We start from the raw sequence: 20,464 nt of genomic DNA, 5'->3' as shown, positions 1-20,464 counted from the left end.
TGGAAAATGAGATGGTAAAAACCTATGATATATAAGTTATTAAATTTTCACCTATGGTTAATTAGATAGGTTTCACCTATGGCTATTAGAAGACAGCATTTCTCAATCTTTAATGCACTTGATCAATGTGAGAGCATGATGATTATGTGACTGTGGTTGGGATGGCTGCTTTTAACAGTGTTGGAGGCCAAATTAAAGCATACTTTGAAAGCCAGAGGTCTCAAATGCCGCTTCAAAAAAGATTCTTATTCCTTGATGTACAGGGCATTCTAAACTAAACTTAGAGTTTGATCATAATGGTGGCAGAGGTACAAAATGAAGCTGAATGCATACCATCTTATCTGAAAGAATAGAACCTGAAATATGAGATAGGATCATCAATTTAAAATCCTGAGAATTTTGAACCTTCAAATTCCACTGCACCCTTCAGGCTGATAGAAACACTCAGCTTTTCTTTGCTGAAGAAGAGCAATTTCCCTATCTCTGAACACCAGGTAATGTCCTCACCTAAAGAAAGTCTATGCATATTTTCTTTAAGACTTACCCCCACTATCTCTTTGCCTCCAGGCCAGTAAGAGGCACTGTTGTGGGAATAAAAAGCATACCCACCGAAGGAACTGCAGAATCTGACACATATGGACCATCAGGAACTGAGGAAATGTGTATGAGAGTATATTTTGAAGGTGTTAATCTGGGGAGATGGAATGTGAGGCTGGATAGGGGGAGAACTCGTTAACACTGGGACACCCACTCACACTGATGGTTCAACATTCCAGCAAATATACTTGAAGCTGGTCATAATAGTTTTCCCTAATGGTTCCTTGATGACTGGATATAACAGTGGCCTATAGTAAATGAGGTAAAGATTTCAGAATATATGACATAGTATTTTGGGAGTAGTTAGAAGTCACAGGGAGATGCCAGGAGTAAAAGGTACCTGAGAAACTACCACCTGCATGTGTTCCCAGGAAAGACCCCAAAGACACTGCCTTCACTGTGGCATTTTGAGAGGCACTTCCATGGCTATCTCTGCAGAAAGATACCATCCTGGAACTTGAACTCCAGATGTCAGTGGGGAAGATAGCATTTTGAAATGGCGTGGGCCGGGTGGCAGCATGGAACTATCAGAGATGAGATAAATGTAGTTCTAAAATGAACAGCAAAGCCAGAAGAGCCATGGAATGCCTCAATCCAGAGATAAACCTCAAGTTGGCAGTAGAACAGGGAGATAAGTATCAACTATTGTTTAAGAACCAGCCACAACATCAGGGGGCGTAATTTGTTTGCTTATCGCCCTTAAGTCTTTTTGGGATGTTGCAACCGTTCACTTTTTTCAGAATTGAATTCGTACCAACCCTCTCAGGGTAGAAGTGAAGGCATCATATGCTTATAGAAAGAGAGGGTGTGGAAGATCTGGGTAATGCAAAAAATGAATTCTGCCAGATCCAATCTGGGTACCTCTACCGATATAATCAATGTTAGTTAGCCCCTAGACCTTAGTCACTTGTCCTGCTTTTTAGATGGAGTCCTACTCAAAATGTTTTTATAGTCCTTATACCCCGGCCATTGTTGTTGTTGCCACGTCTTAAACCAGCTGACTCATTGTCTCCCAGAGGCAAGTTAGCTGTAGTGGGAGCCATGTAGCATCTCCAGCGACCAATTCCAGCCTGACTGGACCTACTGGGACTCTCATTTCCCAGTAGTTACCTGAAGGGACCAAGTAGAATTCCTGGAAGTACAGAGAAAGTAAAGCCTTATAGGCTGATCCTTGAATGATGGAGAATAGTACACATAAAGGAGCTGCCAATTAAAAATGCTCCCCCTTTCTCTCCTTGGACAGATTTTCCGAGAAGAGGTGTCTCTACAAGGACTCTCCTTGTTGCTAATGTGAGTTTTCTTAGAAAACTATGGCCAGTTCTTTAATGCAACACATAGTGTTTTCTAGTCCTCTTTCCTTGTGTCATGTCCCTTTCCCCTCATTCTTGTTCTGGGATTCCACCTCTCAATAAAGCATTATTATATGAGCCCTCTTCCAGGTGCTGTTTTCTAGAAGATAGGATAAGGCAGCTTCTTACATAGGAAAGACATCAAAGTCACCACAATAAAAATATTTGAAATAGAAAAAGCAAGCAAACAACAACAAGAACAACAAAACTTCTCCCAAACCCAAGTGATTCGGAATGTGTGAAGAGATTAAGGAGGTAGAAATCAGGTCATATTTTGGAAGAAAGGGAAAAAAGTTCATCATGTTCTCTTTCTGCCCTTCTCTGAGACATGAGATGGGTAAGGCCTGGAAAGATGCATTTGGGAGCTAGTAAGACTTGCTTAATTCTTGGCTAGACAGCTGAGAATGAACAGAGAATAAAAGCAGAGACTTGCAACATATCTATTCTATAATCTGATCTTTAAGTAAGAGATATATAGGGGAACTTGAAGTTTTATATTTTCCAGTCTAAACTAAAGAAATTTAAGCAAATATTCAGGGCCAAAGCTTTGTGTATGTCTCAAGATTTTCCTGCATTTTTTTCCCTAAGCCTAGCTATTCTGTGTCTTATCAACTTCAGCAAACAGTAACTCTGTTCTTCCTGATGCTTCAGCTGAGACCTTGGAATTATCCTTGACTCTTTTCTTTGTCTCACAGCCTATATTCAAGCTATCAATAAATCCTATAAAATTCATCTTCATTTTATATTTAGACTCCGACCAATTTAAAATGGTAGAGAGATTATATCACACAGTTCAAAACTTTACAATGGTTTCTTATATTCCTTAGAGTAAAATTCAAATTCTTTTGTTTTGTTTTGTTCTGTTCACTAATGCGTCCTCTCTCTATATAATTCCTGGTTCAAATGATAAACTTAGCAAATATTTTATGAATGAATCGATATATGTTAAGGATGGTATTTTAATCTCTAGAGATAAAAAAGGGAAAGTTATTTGAAAGTGTAAATGTGAATTCATGGATATTTGGACCAATGTTTCTGCTGCTGGAAGACTTAAGAATGTTTTAATTTTAGAAACATTAAATAGCTGACAGTGACATGACCTTGATGGAGAACAGTCTAAGATGAAAAAGACAACTTGATTTCACAAATAAAATCTAAGTTTTAAGCTGATGTGAACCATAATCATATTGACCCACTGGCTGAATATTTCCAGCACCTTCAGTTAGCAAAATCTTGTTAGTGACCAATTTGTCTCTCTGCTGAATGCCAGAAAATGATGAGACTTTGTGGCTAAAGTGATAATAAAATCTTAAGAAACATCTATTATTAGCCTCGTTAAGAGAAATTGTGAAAGAATACCTCCATCTCCAAGTGATATAGACAAATTTAGTGTCCTAAAAGGAAGATGTGATCAACAAAAGAAAGAAAAGAAAAAAAATAATGGGGCATCTTGACATTTAAATAAAAACATAACACTTACCTAATGTCTGTGAAGTATGTTTCTTTTATATTTAAACATCACCTTTGTTGCGATATATAGCTACTCTGTTATTTAAACTTTAAGATTGTTACATAATATGTATGATGTTATATGCTCTTAGAGCTTTTAAAATTATGCCATCTTAAAATATTCTACTCATTAGACCAAGAAATTGAGGTTTTAGGCATTTTCGTAGTTAGGATCCTGTGTAAGCTGGTCTGATAGAATAAGGCGTGGCAAAACTTGGTTTGGGTCTTTGTAAACTCAGAGCTCACTAGGTTCTACAGTCATCAGCTGTGGGACAACGGCACATCACTTTTGTTACATAAACCTTAAAGACGGTTGTGGATTAGGTGATCTGTAAGATGTCTCCAAGCTGATGTGCTTTATTGATAGTATGAAATTTCTAAAGACCTAAATTTTAATCCCTCTTAGATATTCCACTGCCATTTCAAAAACTGTCCTTTCTCCAAGCACATATGATCTTCCTCATAAAATCGCCTCTAACTCCCAAATTATTCTGTTTCTGTTGTAGACCTTCAGCTTGCCAGGTTAAAAACTTGCAGTCATTTTGACTCTTCTTTTACTAATACTTATCTTACTATAAAGTCTGTTTCTGGTCTCTGAGTATTGAACACTATGTAATTTTGCCTAGATAAATTTTTATCTAGGCTAAGCACATTTATATATAAAACTGTTCAATGCCTAATTTGCGTATTCCTAAACTGAGATACCTTTATGTTTTAAATAAAGAAAAGTATACCTTTCTCCTATGGAAACTCGAAAAGGCTCAGTATATGTTAAATCTATTTCTGTAATAATATGGTAAAAAAAAAAAGTAATTACAAATAGGCTTCAAAAGGTAGACTGTTTTTGCATTCATAATTAGAATTATTTTCCTAACTCTAATTGAAGTGTTTTTGGGGGGGCAGGGGGGAGATTTTGCTATAAATTTACAATAGTAATTTTATAGAATTGATAGAGAAAATAATTTGGCAACCTGAAGCAGAAAGCAAATAGTTATAAAATCATCTAAAATCATGTACTGTCTGAGTTCTAAAGAGCTGAAGGATAGGCCTACTGTGATGAAATGAATGAATAGCAAGTTATCATATATCTATATATACATCTTAATTAGGCATTGATCCAGTAAGCTCTAATAGCTAATAAAAAGGGAATTTTAATTTTAAATTTAGCATAGGTCCTTCAAATAATGTCAGATATAGAAGATTCTTTAAACTGTGTATAGTTTCCATAAGGTGTAACTCTTTCAGAGTGAAGCTACATCATTCTGTATACTATTGTTGACTGTATTAATCAGGGTTATCCAGAGATGTAACATAAGTTGGTGGCTGTTTTCCAAGAAGAAACTCTTCTGTAAGTGGAAAAATTTATATTTATAGAGACAACTTTGACTTGCTAGCTCATTTGGTTGATGAATATCATTTGTTAATGACTTCCCATCCTGTGAGAGAGAAGGGAAAGAAATGTAAGGTCAAAACTCTTTTTTCCATGGTAAATTTTAGCATGCATGTGAGTCATCTGAGACACTTAGTATAAGTGCTGGTGAGTAGGGGCTGTCCCGGAGACTTTGGTACAGGTCTGGGGTGTAACCCCAGAATCGTCATTCTGAAAACAGGCTTCAAGATAATATTGAAGCATGTGATATTCAGATTACATTTGGAATAATCCTGATATTGATAAACATAGATTATGCCCTATTCCTACACTAATTTCCGTTCTAAGATTTTTTAAAAATAGTTTTTATTTCCTAACAGCTACTTCTAGTTTTCCTAGAAAAACTGATGTAATTTAAACAGAAAGACTGTTATTGTTTCCTTAACTTCATTGCCATTTTCTAACAAAAGAAAAGTCTCACAAGACAAGACAGGGTCAATAGTTCTTCTCGGCAACAGAGCTCTTCTTCACATTGGAACTGTTGAAACTAATTTAGCCAGATTTCTAAGGTACACTTTTTTTTTTTTTTTTAATGTGGACATTTGTGCATCATTTCATAGATGATGTTTTACAATTACTGTGGTCAAATAGCATTAACTGTCATGGTTTATGCATTTGTGAACTTGGACTTAACTCTTCAGGTTGTTATTATTTCAATTGAATTTGTTTCATTTTCAGTAATTATATATTTGTCAAGTAGAACTGCTGTTTAAAATAGCTTCCAAAATTTTTGTTATGTGGTTTGGAATCAAAGCAAATTTTACTATGTTTATAGAAATGTACATACAAAAAATAATGTTATATAAATTTGGTGTCACACAAAACAAGTTCCTTGTCATTGGAAGAATGACAACAATTCCATATTTTCTAATTCAGCAGCAATCAAGTGCTTTGTAGTGGTACTTTTTCTGCTTTATCTTAAAAAATTACCTGAGAACCTCATTGAAATGCAGATTCTGATTCAGTAAGTCTGGGCTCAGGCCTGAGATTATAAATTCCTCACAAACCTTTCAAATTTTATTCTTGCTGCAGGTCCACGAATCACAATTTTAGTGGTCAGGTTACTCAAAGCAGATAAGTATAAGTATGCGAAGCTGTGTTACATTTTTAAGAGATATGTGAAAGGATTATTTGTCACATATTACTTCATATTTTGGTAGCACCTTAGCCATTTATTATGTAAATATGATAAATTTACAATAAATATAACATTTTTTTGTTCTAAGTATATATAAGAATGACTGATATGTAAAAAAAAAACCCTCAAATCTAAGAGTTTTGCAAGTAAATATTTAAAAATTCTGTGTTAAGAAATTGTTCATTGGGAATGTGTATACCCTCAAATAATTTGGTCTCAAAGAGGTATTTGCCCACCCTTGTTCATAGCATCATTATTTACAATAGTTAAAATGAGGAAGCAACATGTATTGTTGATGAATAAATAGATAAGCAAAATGTGGCACGCACACACACGTACACACACTCACACACAAAATGGAAAATGGAATATTATTCAACCTGAAAAAGGGAATTCTGACATATACTACAACATACATGAACCTTGAGGACATCATTATGCTAAATAAAATAAGCCAGTCCACAAAAAGACAAATATAGTATGATTCCACTTATATGGGGGTATTTAGAATCATTAAAAGCACAGAGACAGAAAGTAGAATGCCAGTGTCTTGGGATGTGGGGAGAATGTGGACTTATTGTTTAATGGGTATAGAGTTTCAGTTTTACAAGATGAAAAGAGTTCAAGAGATGGATGGTGGTGATGGCTGCACATCAGTGTGAATCTGCTTAACACTACTGAATTGCACACTTAAAAATGGTTAAGATGATAAATTTTATGTTATGGGTATTTCATGCCTAAAATTGAAAAAAACATGTTAGAGGTTTTATTATCTGATTTCTCATTTAAAGAGAGCCTATACCTGAGAGACAGATAAATTTCTTGAATGTGCATCTCAGGCATCTTTGAGATATTGTAAGGTCTGGCTGCCATTGTGTATCTAGAGCGTATTTCCCCCATTTCAGTGTTGTAGCTCTTAGTAACCACTTTGGAGTTTGCTAAAATCCTGCATAGAGTACCTGTGGACAGAGTCATTCTTTTAACTCTTGATGTGGCATATCTGTTTGCTACTTCTTAGGAAGTGTTTCTATTCTAGGGTACCATTCTAGGCTATCTCAATATAGCCCTTGATACTAAATAGGTTAGTCATCCCCAGTCTGTGCCTTTGTGAGTATGTTTGTGTGTGATATGATCTCCTTGCTGCTAAAGGATTTTGTAAATTTGAGTTCTATTATGGGATTCACAGTGAAATGATATTGTTGGAAGAAAAATATTACTTTCAGTGATAACTGCAGAATTCTTCTTAGGGTTAAAATAATCTTTTTTTTAGAGAACTACCTTACTGAGTGTGTTAATTTGTGGAAATGAAGTTCTTTTTTTAAGAATTGGAAAGCTTCCCTAGACCCTGTCCCTATACCCTGATAACACCTCCACCAAAAACAGGGAAACAATCTTAAACGCAGCAAAGCCATAGCTCAGGATACATAGCAGCTGCAGTGAAGCAGCTCAATCATCATAACATCATTTTAAATCTTTGATAGCTTTGTGATTCAATCTATCACTATTTTGCTTTTCTTTCTATTTCTTCCTTCTGCCCCAAATTCTCCATAACTATTGTTTATGAATCAAGTGTATCTCTTAACTGCTGAATCTTCTTGAAAAGAGATCTAATTGATAAGTTCATTTCTATTCATCAGAGAATACCCCTGTTGAGCAAAACTATGCCTTCATGCTACATCTTAGCATGCTGGCCAGGATATAAATAGCTGCTTATGTAACCAGTCACCAATTCGTAGTCCAACTAGTTGTGGCAAAGGTGGTGACGTTGCTTTATTCAAAGCACAATAATCTGTGTATGAGAAATGCACACAAAAGGAGCTATGAGTATGGTAAATCCTATGAAGCTTCTTACAGGATCATTATAGCAGGTGGACATTTGTCCTGGTCTATTGAATACATGTTGCCAAGACCCAAAGTGGTTTGGGTAAACCGAGTTTTAAATGGATTGCAGTGGGCTGCTCACAACGGAGACGCTCTTTGTAACTAAGTCAAACACTCAAAATATTTGTCCTCTAGGACTGTTTTCAACTAAATTTACATGCAAAATTTTCCCTCTGTCCCCAAAAAGTTTGCATAAAAATATCTCCATCCCTGCAAACATGCTGAGATTTATTCTGTCATTAAGAATTTCCAAGGAATTCGAACTGGAATTCCATTTAATTAATTTATAAATGGTATGTTGGTGTTTGATAGAATATTTGGGTGATAATGTACTGAGACAATCAAAATGTCATCAGGGAAATGATCAGAATTTCAGAGTTTATGTAAACAGACTACACTACCAGAAAGTTTTAAACAGGAAACAGCTCATGACTGAACAGGCTTCCAGTAAAGCAAAGGGTCAAATGGCGTTGGCTTAAAATAGAGCAGGGACAATTTTGCCAGTCACTTATAACAGTGAAGAGAGGGTATGTAAAGAAGACCAATAGGAAATTCTATTTAAAGAAATATGTATGCCTTCTACCCAACACAGAGAATCATCTCCTAGACCAGAATAAATGTAAAAGGCTGATATCGTTGCAGAGGTCTGCAGGGCCAGCAGAGCCATTGTTACATCACTATCAGGCCCCAATCACTCAAAAAGAAAATCCCTATAGCTGGTAAGAAGGTCAAAATTGGGGTCATACCTGGGAGAATCTCTGCTTTTCAGTTCTGAAAGTTTACATTCACTGCAGGAAAAAAAAGACCCAATTAACTGAAGGTACCAGAGTCTCCTACAGAAATGTCACTATATAATATAAAGAAAAAGCTTTAACTATGAGAATAATCCAAACTTCAGTATACTTTCTCAATGCATGTTCCTGAAATGAAGATATATGTAGTCATATATGAAGAGAAAGCTGGCTAAAAAAATGTGCAGTTTTCTTACAGTCCCTACCCTCTTCTACTGTTTATACAAAATTACCATTGTTTGTCTTTAAGCCTACTCCAAGTTCTTTCCACACCTGCTTTAATGCCTTACTATTTATTGATAAAAGATATAAATAAAATAAAAGTTTTAGGGAGATTATACCTTTTTTAATAATTTTTGAATTAGGTGGCAGACACTTCCAGATCCATGGCAATGGAAGCTAACAGGCTCAAGACAAGTTATTTTCAATAGCATTCATTTTAAGGGTACTAAAAGGCAATTTAGTCGTCATACATACGCCCATAATATAATCAAATATAACACTGAACATGTCATTTTCAGTTTAAAAGTGCGAACATTCAGAGTTACATGAGAACTTTATTCCAACCTGTATAATTGTTCTAATGAACCCAGAGTTTTACCCAAACACGATTCATTTTAATGCAAGTGAACAGTACAGATTTCCTTGTAGGTATAAAGCAACAGAATGTAAGAAATATAGCAGAAGCTCTCTCCTGGTGTTTTACTTTTTAAAAAATTTCCACTTTGGAATCAGTAAAATAAATTGCTTTCATTCTCCAAGTTGTTTATAGTTTTAATCTGAGATGGCAGGCTGTTGTTTCTAGAGCAGTAACCAGTTAATTCAATCTGATTATTTCATATACAAATACTGCACATACAGATTTAACAGCTGGTTAGACACTGTCAACTCTATGTGAGAATATTTGTAATAATTCACCCTAGTTTCATATTATTTAACTGAAACATTTTCAGACATGTCAGCATTATGTTTACAATACTTAGCTCAATGACAAATATAGTTGCATTATTTGTGACAAATATCGTCTGTATGATTGACTAAATTGACCCCAAATTGGCTGCACAAAATTCATTATTTAGAAAAAATTCAAATCCAATTCAATTCTGACTTTTCTAAAAGGGAAAGCAACTTAACAGCCTCACTTTCTGAAAGAATTCTTCCAAGACTCTTGATAGAATATGTATTATCAAGTATGTCAGTGGAGATGAATGAGAAGATGCACCCCAAATATTGCATGCATTTATATTTTACCTTTCCTTAATTTATAGATTCAATCCAACAACCACCTCTACTATTATCTAAACGTTTATAAGGCACTTTCATGATGAAATGGTAGATGTTGTATTTAGTAATGGAGGAGTTGAGAAAGACTGACCAACATTTGAAAGTTTCTGAAAGAAAAACTTTATTCTGTCTTTTAAATGTTATTTCAGTGAGCTTGTCCTACAGTGCAGTGAATAGGAAACACACACATGTGTACACACACACACACACACACAGACAGACACACACACAGAGAAAAGTTTTCATCTAAGCTTGAGGCCCCTGTTTTTCCTAAATAAAATAATATTTAACAAATTTAACCTTGTTTTTGACCTCATACTTTACATAAAAATGGTGGAGTCCAAATGATATCATTGGAAAGAATCAGCTCTAAATATATGTCCACTTGTGTTTATTGAAAAATTTCATACACACACACACACACACACACACACACACACACACACAGAGAGGGAATGCTCTATAAAAATATATAACTATACTAATTATAGATGCATATATTTCCAACACATGAAGTTTTTCCTATAATATATCAAAATGCTTTTTCCAGGTAGAACCCTTCCATTGACTTGATAAGGACAGTAAAGGGCGAGTAGGGATGTGGTGATAGTCTGGATTTAGGAGGCTGGGAACAAGGTATGTTTTCTTTAGCGTGTTAAGAACCAAGAAGTTCAAAATGACCAAAAAAAAAAAAATTAGTTGTCAGAGTAGGTTGTTGAGAGGCTGTGACCACTGGTTGACTGCAGTGGGACCTGGGCAGTAGGAGACTCCTCGCCCCTCCTCTGGGCGTGGAATGTCTGTTCTGCCCACTGTCTCCACAGCCAGAGCCATTTTTAGGACACAGCCTTGAGAGAATAATGGGTTGTTTGGTCACTGTATATGTGACTGAACCCAGTTAAGGCCTCTGTTATAAAAACTTTCAAGATGATGGCGGGCGGGTGCAGAAATCTACTTGTCTTGCAACCACTCCAACAAGCCTCATAAGTAAGTTCGCTTGCTTCATACAGCTGCCATCTCCCAAGCTGGAGTGGACAGCCTCTTCTTTCTCAGTCTCTCCTTGTCCTCTGTGTACAGGTCTAGTTTGTAAACCAACATTAGTGGATGCTTGTAATCAAATTGTCCAATTTAATTGTAATTATACATTAGGTAAATTTCTGAAATATCCTCTGAAGAACTACTACATTTAAACTCAGTTCCTAGGCATTGACAGGTACATAGAAAAGCCTTTATCTTTATTGACTGCTATTAAAGACATCATAAATATTTCCATGAAAGAAAATGAGCTTTTGGGCCTGGCCAAATGATATTCAAATGCAGATTCTGTCGCTTTACACAAACATGGAAATGCTACTTAACTTTTCCGATCCCCAGCTGTTTTGTGAAACAAGGTTAATAATACTTTACATGGTTGTTGTGAGGTGCAAATGAGATCACACATAGCTCAAAACACAGTGCCTAGCATCTTGCAAGTGTTTTGATTATTATTTTTTTTTTTTTTTAGTGTAAGGGAATTGAACTGAATTGTGAAGAGTATTAGGCTTCAAATATGACTTTGGAAGGTCTTTTCAAAAAGAAAATTCTCTTATTTTAACAAGTAAGGTCTTTCTTTCCTGCTATTTCTATTGAACAAGAAAACATGTTATGGCCTCCTAGAAACTGTAACTAGAGTTTCTTCCAAGAGTAGCTTTTTAGATCAAGTGTTAATTCATCTCATTATAAATGGCTAGCAACTATTAAAGTCAGAAGGGTACATTTTGAAGGTGCCAAGCCAAGAAATTGAGTGAAGAAGCAGAAGAAAATGGGCACAAAAGACGACTTGGGCTCTTGAGTTGTCTAGCTACATCACATGAAGTGTTCATAGAAGTCTAAAACTTGTTACTCCAAATCTTCTTTGAGCATATTGAATTAATGTACTGTTTTTTTTTAAACACAGGGTTATAGGTTTCATTTTTATCTTTTTAGAAAAAACTAATGCCCTATATTTTCTGTTATTTCATAATATTTAGTATCCTTAGATATAAATATGAATATGAATGTAGAAATAGACATAGATATATAATTTGACTTTCATTGTACCTCCTGAAGTAAGCATTGCTGCAAGTATTATACCATTATGCATGCGAGAAAACTAAAACTAAAAATTTATAGATTTATTCTGATTTATACTGAAGGTCCAATAGGTTCATATTTACCATTTAAATAACAACATTTCAGTTCGTAATCCAGATAGCCTTGTAATTAATGACTCACTTAAACAATACCATCATGATTTCCTTTTCTATGTACTACTGCACAAGAGTAATATTTGGTATTCTAAAAGTATTAGTATCATTTAGAGGAAAATATATTAAAAATTAGGTGCTCAATGTATATTAAACAGGAATTTTCTCTTAGCAAGGTAGGATTGGTATGCTTATTCCCTTAATGCAGTCTAAAATACACTTCACAAAAACTCTCAGCTATACTATTGCCATAGAAACAATGTGTAAGGAAAACACACACATATCCATACACACACACACACAGACATGCGTATACACACATACATGAAGAAACACAGAAGAATGCTTTGTGAATCTCTGGAAGACAACCTCTGAGAAATTCCAGAGATATTTGTGGATGTGCAGACTCTGAACATGGCTGTGGTTCTGCATTTAGAGACCAGCAAAAGAATATAAAAACAAAGTTTTAAATCCTAAGGAAATAAAACTGAATATGAAAAAAAACACTTGAAGCACAGGTGTTTATGATGGCATTATTTATATTTTTAAACCACTTGACAGCAACCCAAATGTCTAAATATGAGTAATAATAAAATAGCTATGGCATGTTACATAGCTATTCAAATGATGTTTATGAAGAGTTTTTAATAACATGAGAATGCAGTTTTGATTTAAAGTAAGATAAAACACAAAAGCAGAGGTAGAATATGATTGTTATGTTTTGGAAAAAAGTATATACCTATCTGCTAAACAATATTGTAGAAGAAAGAAGCAAAATGTTAGCATAAATTAGTTCTATGTTGGTAATGGAACAGAGTAATAACCTTTCATCTTCCTACATTTTTGTACTTCTCAAAATTTTTATTATGAAAAAATAGGATTTATTCTTTTTTAAGCTACCATTTTACTTTTTCCATATAAAACCAATCGTGTACTTTATAGAAACTAGGAAAACAAAAATACACTAAATATTGTATTTCAAAGGCAAGAATTCACATGGAAAATTTGTTGGAGGTTTGAGGTGTTGAAAGTTGGAATCAAGTGCCTCTCCTAAGTGAAGTAGCACACTGTTGAGTTGATCTTGACAGGTACAGAAAGTCAACAGAGAGGAAGTCTCTTCTTCCACCCTTCTGCCTATTAATCTTTCCTTATTGTCTATTACTGGCAGAGCCTGGGAAGCTACTGGCAACTGAGAAAAGTAGCTTGCATAGTGCCAGCCAGAGCGTCAGGAAGCACTGTATAAAAGAGTCAATTCTGAACAAAAAAGACAAAAAATAACAACCACAGGCTTATTCTGAATAAATAATAAGAAAAATGCACATAAAATACATTTCTCGACGAAAAATTTTAGAATAACAGTATCGAGACACAGAAAACTTTATTAATAATTTTCCTTAATTTGATTACCAAAGCCAAATGCTTCTTAATGAGATGAATTGAGTACAAATACATGATGTTAAACTTTTAACATGTTTCATTTGTTTTTATTAAAGTGATTCGGCCATCCTCCTTCTACTCCAATAGATGTTTTATTAAGGAAACTGGTTTAAATGTACATGATAAATGAATTGTGCTGAAAATTCTATTTTTTTCCAATTCTAACCTCCTGATCTTAATTAACTTCTCCACCACTGTTCCCATAGAAACCAGCGATACAATCAATAAGATGCAAAGGTAGTAATGTACATGCAGAGGCATTCTACAGGTATAGTAACAATATTTATTTTAAATCATGGGACAAATTAGTATTTGCAATTAGATTAGAGGTAATATGATTCAAAATTCAAAATGAAAAATGCAGTCTAATGTTAAACAAAGATGATAAACTTTCTCTGATCTCCCCTGTTTTCTTTTTTCCAATGTAAAATAAGCATAATGCCCAGAATATTGAAAGCCATATTTGAGTGTGGCAATTCTTTTGGAGTTATCATTCCCTTACCCCACACTGATTTTCTCACAAATAAAACATAAAACAGTATGTGTGTGTACGTGCATGTGTGTGGGCGTGTAAACATAAACCTCATAAAACATAAAATTCAAGCTCTTCCTCATGAAAGACCTGTCCCATTCTGACCCCTTTTTTAACTCTAGATTCACAGGCTAATGCCCGTCACAAAATTATACATGTGAGGCAGAGACCAAGACAAATTTCTCCTAGAATTGCCCTTAAGTAATTAAACAAACACCAAGTGGGTTTAACTCTACCAATTAGGCCATGAATCAAATGCTGAGCACAACAGTTAATAGAATCATGAATGTGTTCCAGTTAGAGAGCCCAGGTGACATTCCAATTTGGCCATTCTGAGTCTGGGTATAATGACATTAGCATGCCTCCATCACATCTGAGGTTTGTTGCAAGTAGCTAATTATCAAGAATAGTTGATAAACAAAAGCAAATGTTTTACTTAAAAAATAAAAAAAGAGTGGGTTCAAGATTATTTCTATCCACTTTAACTCTCCATCTTTATATTTTGATTACGTTTTATAAATGCAGAGAAGTAGATTAAGAGCTATTGGTTCAAAAATTTCGATCATGATAACTTTATTCCTCTGGTACATTTTAAAGGAAAAATTATCACAACTTTTTGCTTACCACTTCCCTTTCATCTTTCCTGTCTTGCTCCACTATGCCAAAAAAGGAGGGAGGAAACTTACACTTAAATTAGTCTTTACAGATTTCACAATTACTCAATCCCAGTTGTCTTTAGTGTCATGCCATTTTTCAGCTGTCTTAAAGCATATCACTTTGAACTTCTTTATTATCTAAAAGTGCATCATCAAGAATCATAAGCTTTAAACTCCCTTCTCTGACCACCAATCCTTGTTGTACATTGTATCACTGTTCACCAATTCTAAATGTCCATTCTCCATAGCAGATGAATAGTTCCCTGCCCTGCAATTCGGGAGTGATCTTGTGATATGCACGAGCTGATGAAACCCAAGTGAAAATGATGTCTGCCACTTCTGGACAGAAGCTTTAAGAACAAATGGGTACCTTGTGATTTCACTTTTCTCTTTGCTACAATTAAAAGTAGTTGCAGATTGTGGCTCTTTCATCAGCTTTGGTCCCAGATTACCAGCCCTGATAATGTGGTGATCTAAGTTGTAATGGATATAATATGTGAGCATGATATAAATCCTTGTTTTTTTAAGTCAATAGTCAGCAAACTAAGCACCCCCACCCTTATTTTTGGAAGTAAAGTTGTATTGGAACACAGGCATACTCATTTGTTTAAGTATTGGCTGTGACACCATTCAAACTACAATGGCAGAGTTGAGTAGTTGTGAGATACTGTGGCCCATGAAGCCTAAAATATTTCCTTTTAGCCCTTAGAGAAAAAGTATCTGACCTAGCTGCAAGTCTTTGAGATTTCAGAGACACTTGTTACTGAAGCTTAATTTAGACTGTCCTTTCATTTGGCATGCTCCTCTCTTTATATTTGGTCATAGCCTAAGTAATGGATATAAATCCCAATATTATTTGTTTTGGGGATTATATTATGGAGGAGATGACCTTACAGACTCTAAAGGAACAACAAAGTGAGCAAGGCACAGAGTCCAAGGGGTAAAGACAATTCAGTCACAATTCAGGAAAAACCAGCAAGAGTTATAGTGAGACAACCTGTCTTAGTCAGCATGGCTGCCATAGCAAAATACCACAGACTGGGTGGCTTAAACGATCGACATTTATTTCCCACTGTGCTGGAGGCAGGAGGTCCTTCCTAGACTGCGGTGCCAGCATGGTGGAGTTCTGGTGAGAGCCCTCTCCCTGACTTGCAGATGCCTTTTCACTGTCTCACCACGCTGAGAGAGAGGGCTCCGATCTCTTCTACTTTTTATAAGGACACTAATCCCATCATAGGGGCCTCACCCTCAAGACCTCCTCTAAGCTTAATTACTTCCCAAAGACCCCACCTCCGAATATAATCACATTGAGAATTTAGGGTGTCAAAATAGGTATTGTTTTTGGAGAGGACACAAACAGTCAGTTCATAACACATGCCAATGCTAGGCCACCCAATCAGTGGCCGAGACTAAAAAGACAGGATGATAGGCAGTTATCATGCGTGAGATCAATACAGGAGCCCTTTGCCAGGCTAATAACTGGGGCAAAGTTCTTGTTTTCAGGATGCAGACAAGCTTATATAGGGCAAAATACCAGGCTCCCGCAACATGTGCGTAGAATTCTGAGCACATTTCAGAATATCTAATCTGTTTAGAAATAAACTAAAACAGATAATCAGTTCTAAAGATTGAGCAGATGGGCATTGCAGTAGAAGATAAGTATTTACAGACAAATGTGGAAAGAAAGAGAAGAAAAAGAATGGAAGGCAATGGACGACTACAGCTAATTCTATTGGCATTGGCTCTTGATTGGCAAGGAGAAAAACACAAGCTATCTCTAACAGGCCTGAGTGGGCAATTTAATTATCAGCAACTCTGGTTGAGAAGGAGAAGGGATACTGAAAATGGTGATCTATGACTACTTTTGTTAAGATTGGTGCAGAAGAGCAAACAGGACTGAGAAAGGAAGGAGCAACAGACTCAGCTACAATAATTTGAGGAAAGGTAGAAAACATATCTTCTTACTGTCTTATACTAAACTGTATCTCTGCCTTTATCATCATCTTTAGTCATTTCATCTTTCCATATTCTCGCAGGCTGCCCATATCTTTTCTGGTTCAGTTTGTTCCTTAACCTAAATTCTAAGATCAGTCATTTTACATATATTTTATTTGGTTTGAATTCAAACTCACTGTAGTCTTTTGTCCACAAATCCTTTTCCAGTCACAACCTGGCTGAGACCATTAAGGTCTCCTTTCCTGGCTTCTGAGCCTTGCTTGAGAAATGAATTAAACGGTGATGATCAGTTCTCCTACAAATGTGTTCTCCCTAAACTTGGCAGGATCCAAAATGCAACTCAGAAATTCTTTTAACCTTCTCTAATTGATTCCCAATTATAATTCCTGCATTATAATTTCAACAGCTGTTCCAATCTTCAAGCCCCAGTTACAACCCATTCATTCATTCGATAAATATTTTTAGCATTTACTATATGCCAAGCTCTCTGCTAGCTGTTAGAGAAACAACAGTCAAGGAGATAAAGATGTTTCCTGCCTTCATGGAGTTAGTAAGACAAACAAACACCCAACGTGTCGAACAACTAAGATTTAGGCAATAATAGAGGACAGGCATGTAGCAGATTTTTATCATAATTTGTCCTATGTCATAAGTTTTGCTGTCTCAAGTTAAAAGCTTAAAGTGCTTTCCTTGCCTCCCAGCAGTCCAGAGTTTATGCCTGTGACTTTAGTCCACCAATCAGGTCTATCAATATATCCATCAGAACAGACCGATTAGAAGAAAAGGCTGAATGGAATTTAATTTCGCAAGGGAGAGAGTGGCCAGCATTCGATCAGTAGTGATAAAGAACTGAATGCTGGCAGCTCCAGGTGTCCAGGGCTAATGGTTTTTTGCTATGGCCTGTGACAGAGAGAGTCTCAGAAGAAATCCAGACATTTATTTTCCCTGTTGGTATAGCCTCCAAATTTGATTCTAATCTAGTCCTCTGCTCTGATATATTTGCTATTTAACCATTAAAAAATCCTTTTCTCTCAAAAACATCAATTTTTTTCTTATAGCTAAGAACTCTAACAGATATAAGACTGTTTGAGAACATATAAGAGGGGAACCATACTTGGGTGAGAGTAGGCTAGACAATAGTGCCTGGAGAAATCAACAGTCACACGGAGACCCAAAAGTATACACAGGACTGATTCAAATGAAGTAAAAGGGAAACAAATTTCTGGGAAGAGGATATTGTCAAAAACAGGATATAGTTGAAATTCTACCATGGCATAATGGTAGAATTCAGTATGACCAAGAAATACATTGAGAGTAATAAGAAAGGGCATGGAGGCAGTGATGAAAACTGAAGGTACAGAAGTAAGGGCCATATTCATCTGAACATAAAATCTTGGTAAAAAGTTCGAACTGTACTTTAAGAGCAATGGGGAGTATGTGGAATACTTTAGGGGGGTTAGGGGAATAAGCAGATATGCATTTTAGGAAGATCACTTTGGCTTCAGTAGGGAAACTATACTGCAGTGGGACAAGAACCAAGGCAGGAATACTGTGATGATTTGGGTCACAATTATGGCGACCTGAGCAGGGCAGGAGCAGTAAGGGGAAGAAAAAATAGATTTATTTGAGAAAATGCTTTACAACTTAATTTATGGAGCTGACTGAGGTGATATAAAGTGTGCTTTCTTAACTTCTTTCCACTTCAATATTTATTCATTTCTTTTCAAATATTTGTGTTTTTATTTGTTTTGTTTTTAATGTGCTAGAGACTATTCCAGGTATCAGGAGAATGATCAGCAAATGAGTAAGAGAAGCATCTGTTCTTATGCAGAACAGAGGCAAACAATAAACAAATCCTGAGAAAGATAATTTCAGTGAGTGGTATGTGTCCTATTAATTAAAATAGGGATATGTGAGGGAAAAAGAAAAAAGAAAAAGAGAGAGAAGGAAAGAGAGAGAGAGAGAGAAAGAGAGACAGAGACACCTGAATAGAGACTATCACTTCGGGAAGTCAGAGAGAGCCTCCTTAAGAATATCACTCTGAGCAGAGACCTGAGTTGTGGGAAATTGCCGGCTGTTAGGAAGTTCCGGAAATGAGCATTCCAAGTAGAGGGAGAAGCTAGGGAAAAGGCAAATGGGGAGTGAGCTTGTATGTGTGAAGAACTGAAAGAAAGCTAGTGTGGCTGGAGCGAGGGTAGAGTGCAGTAGCGAAGAAAGAGAGTGGATGGAGAGACAAGCATGATGACTTATGGAAGGTCTTGAGAAGCCATTAAAGAATTTGGATTTTATTCTGAAAATATAGTATTGCTGTATTTTCATCCTTTCTCTCCTGCTTCTGAGCAAAAAAAAAATGTATTATCTGGACTCTACTAGAGTTGCTTTTACAAATTATCCTATCATTCATCTAGCTTTTCCCTAAGGGATGTTTTATGATGCTTATTTCTCAGTGTGTCTGTGAGGATGTCTCCAACAGAGAATGGCATTTGAATCAGTAGACATCTTAAAGAATCTCACCCTCACCAATGAGAATGGGCATCTTCCAATCCTTTGAAGGCCCGAATAGAAGGAAAAGGTGGAGAAAAGGCAAATTTACTTTCTCTGTTTGAGCTAAAACAACCATCTTCTTGATCCAACTATCTGGAGGAGGAATATTGCGGGAAGAGAGCACGGGAACTGCAGTTTCTGAGTACACATGGTGAACAAGAGGAAAAGCATGGAGACAAGCAAGGCTAGAGTGCAGTGAGTGCAGAGAGAGAGCGAAGGAGGTGATATAGGAGAGGTGATGAGGAGCCAAACCATTCAGGGCCTTGTAGACCATGGTAAGAAAGTGTGCTGGAGGCCTTTGAAGGATTTTGTGCAGAGGAGTGATATGATCTGACTTAGATTCTAAAAGGATCATTCTGGCTGTGGTATATGCTAGATTGTGAAGAAATAAGAGTAAAAATTGTGAAACAAAGTACGAAGTTATTCCAGTAATCCAAGCAAGCGATTATGAGGGACTAACATCATGGTGGAATCAGTGTCTTCCTTTGCACAAAGCACCTGTTATAACACTTAGAACACTAAATCTAGCATTTTGGATATTTGTCTGCAAGGATGTCACCTCACCCTTAGCAGAGGCTATAGCTTGTTCACTTTTGTATTTGCCAGTGTCTAGCACCTGACTTTATACACAGATGTATAGAGTGAGCTGCATTTATCATTCTCTCATTTGACACTCAGAGACCTTACTTTAGACTCTACTTATTTTTTTTTAATAGGATAAATAATGCCAGTTCCTTCAAACTTTTCTCCCGGGTCCTAATTTACTATCTTTTAGCTGTCTTTTTGTCCATTCTCTGAAATACAGTATAGTTGGCTTCCTTTTAAATTATTAAATAAAAATCTCCAGTAACGATGCAAACAGTGTAAGGTACACACATGTGAAATCTCTGGGTTTTCATATTGTTTGGGGGAAGATTATACTGAAATGAATGTTCTATTAAAATTATATTTATAGACTCCATGAGCTGAAAGCAAAATGGCTTGCAACGCCAATGATAAAGAATTACCTAGTGAAAAGAAATACTTAAAATCTAATATGACCAAGTCTCTTTTCAAAACACTGAAAAGATTAGGAAATTTCTTTGTTCTGTTATGGATGAGGAATAAAGAGAAGTAGTTTTGATAATAGTGGGCCATGA

This window comes from Pteropus alecto, unplaced genomic scaffold, assembly GCF_000325575.1.
Source record: "Pteropus alecto unplaced genomic scaffold, ASM32557v1 scaffold131, whole genome shotgun sequence".
Classification (NCBI taxonomy): domain Eukaryota; kingdom Metazoa; phylum Chordata; class Mammalia; order Chiroptera; family Pteropodidae; genus Pteropus; species Pteropus alecto.
This window is presented reverse-complemented; position numbering follows the sequence as displayed.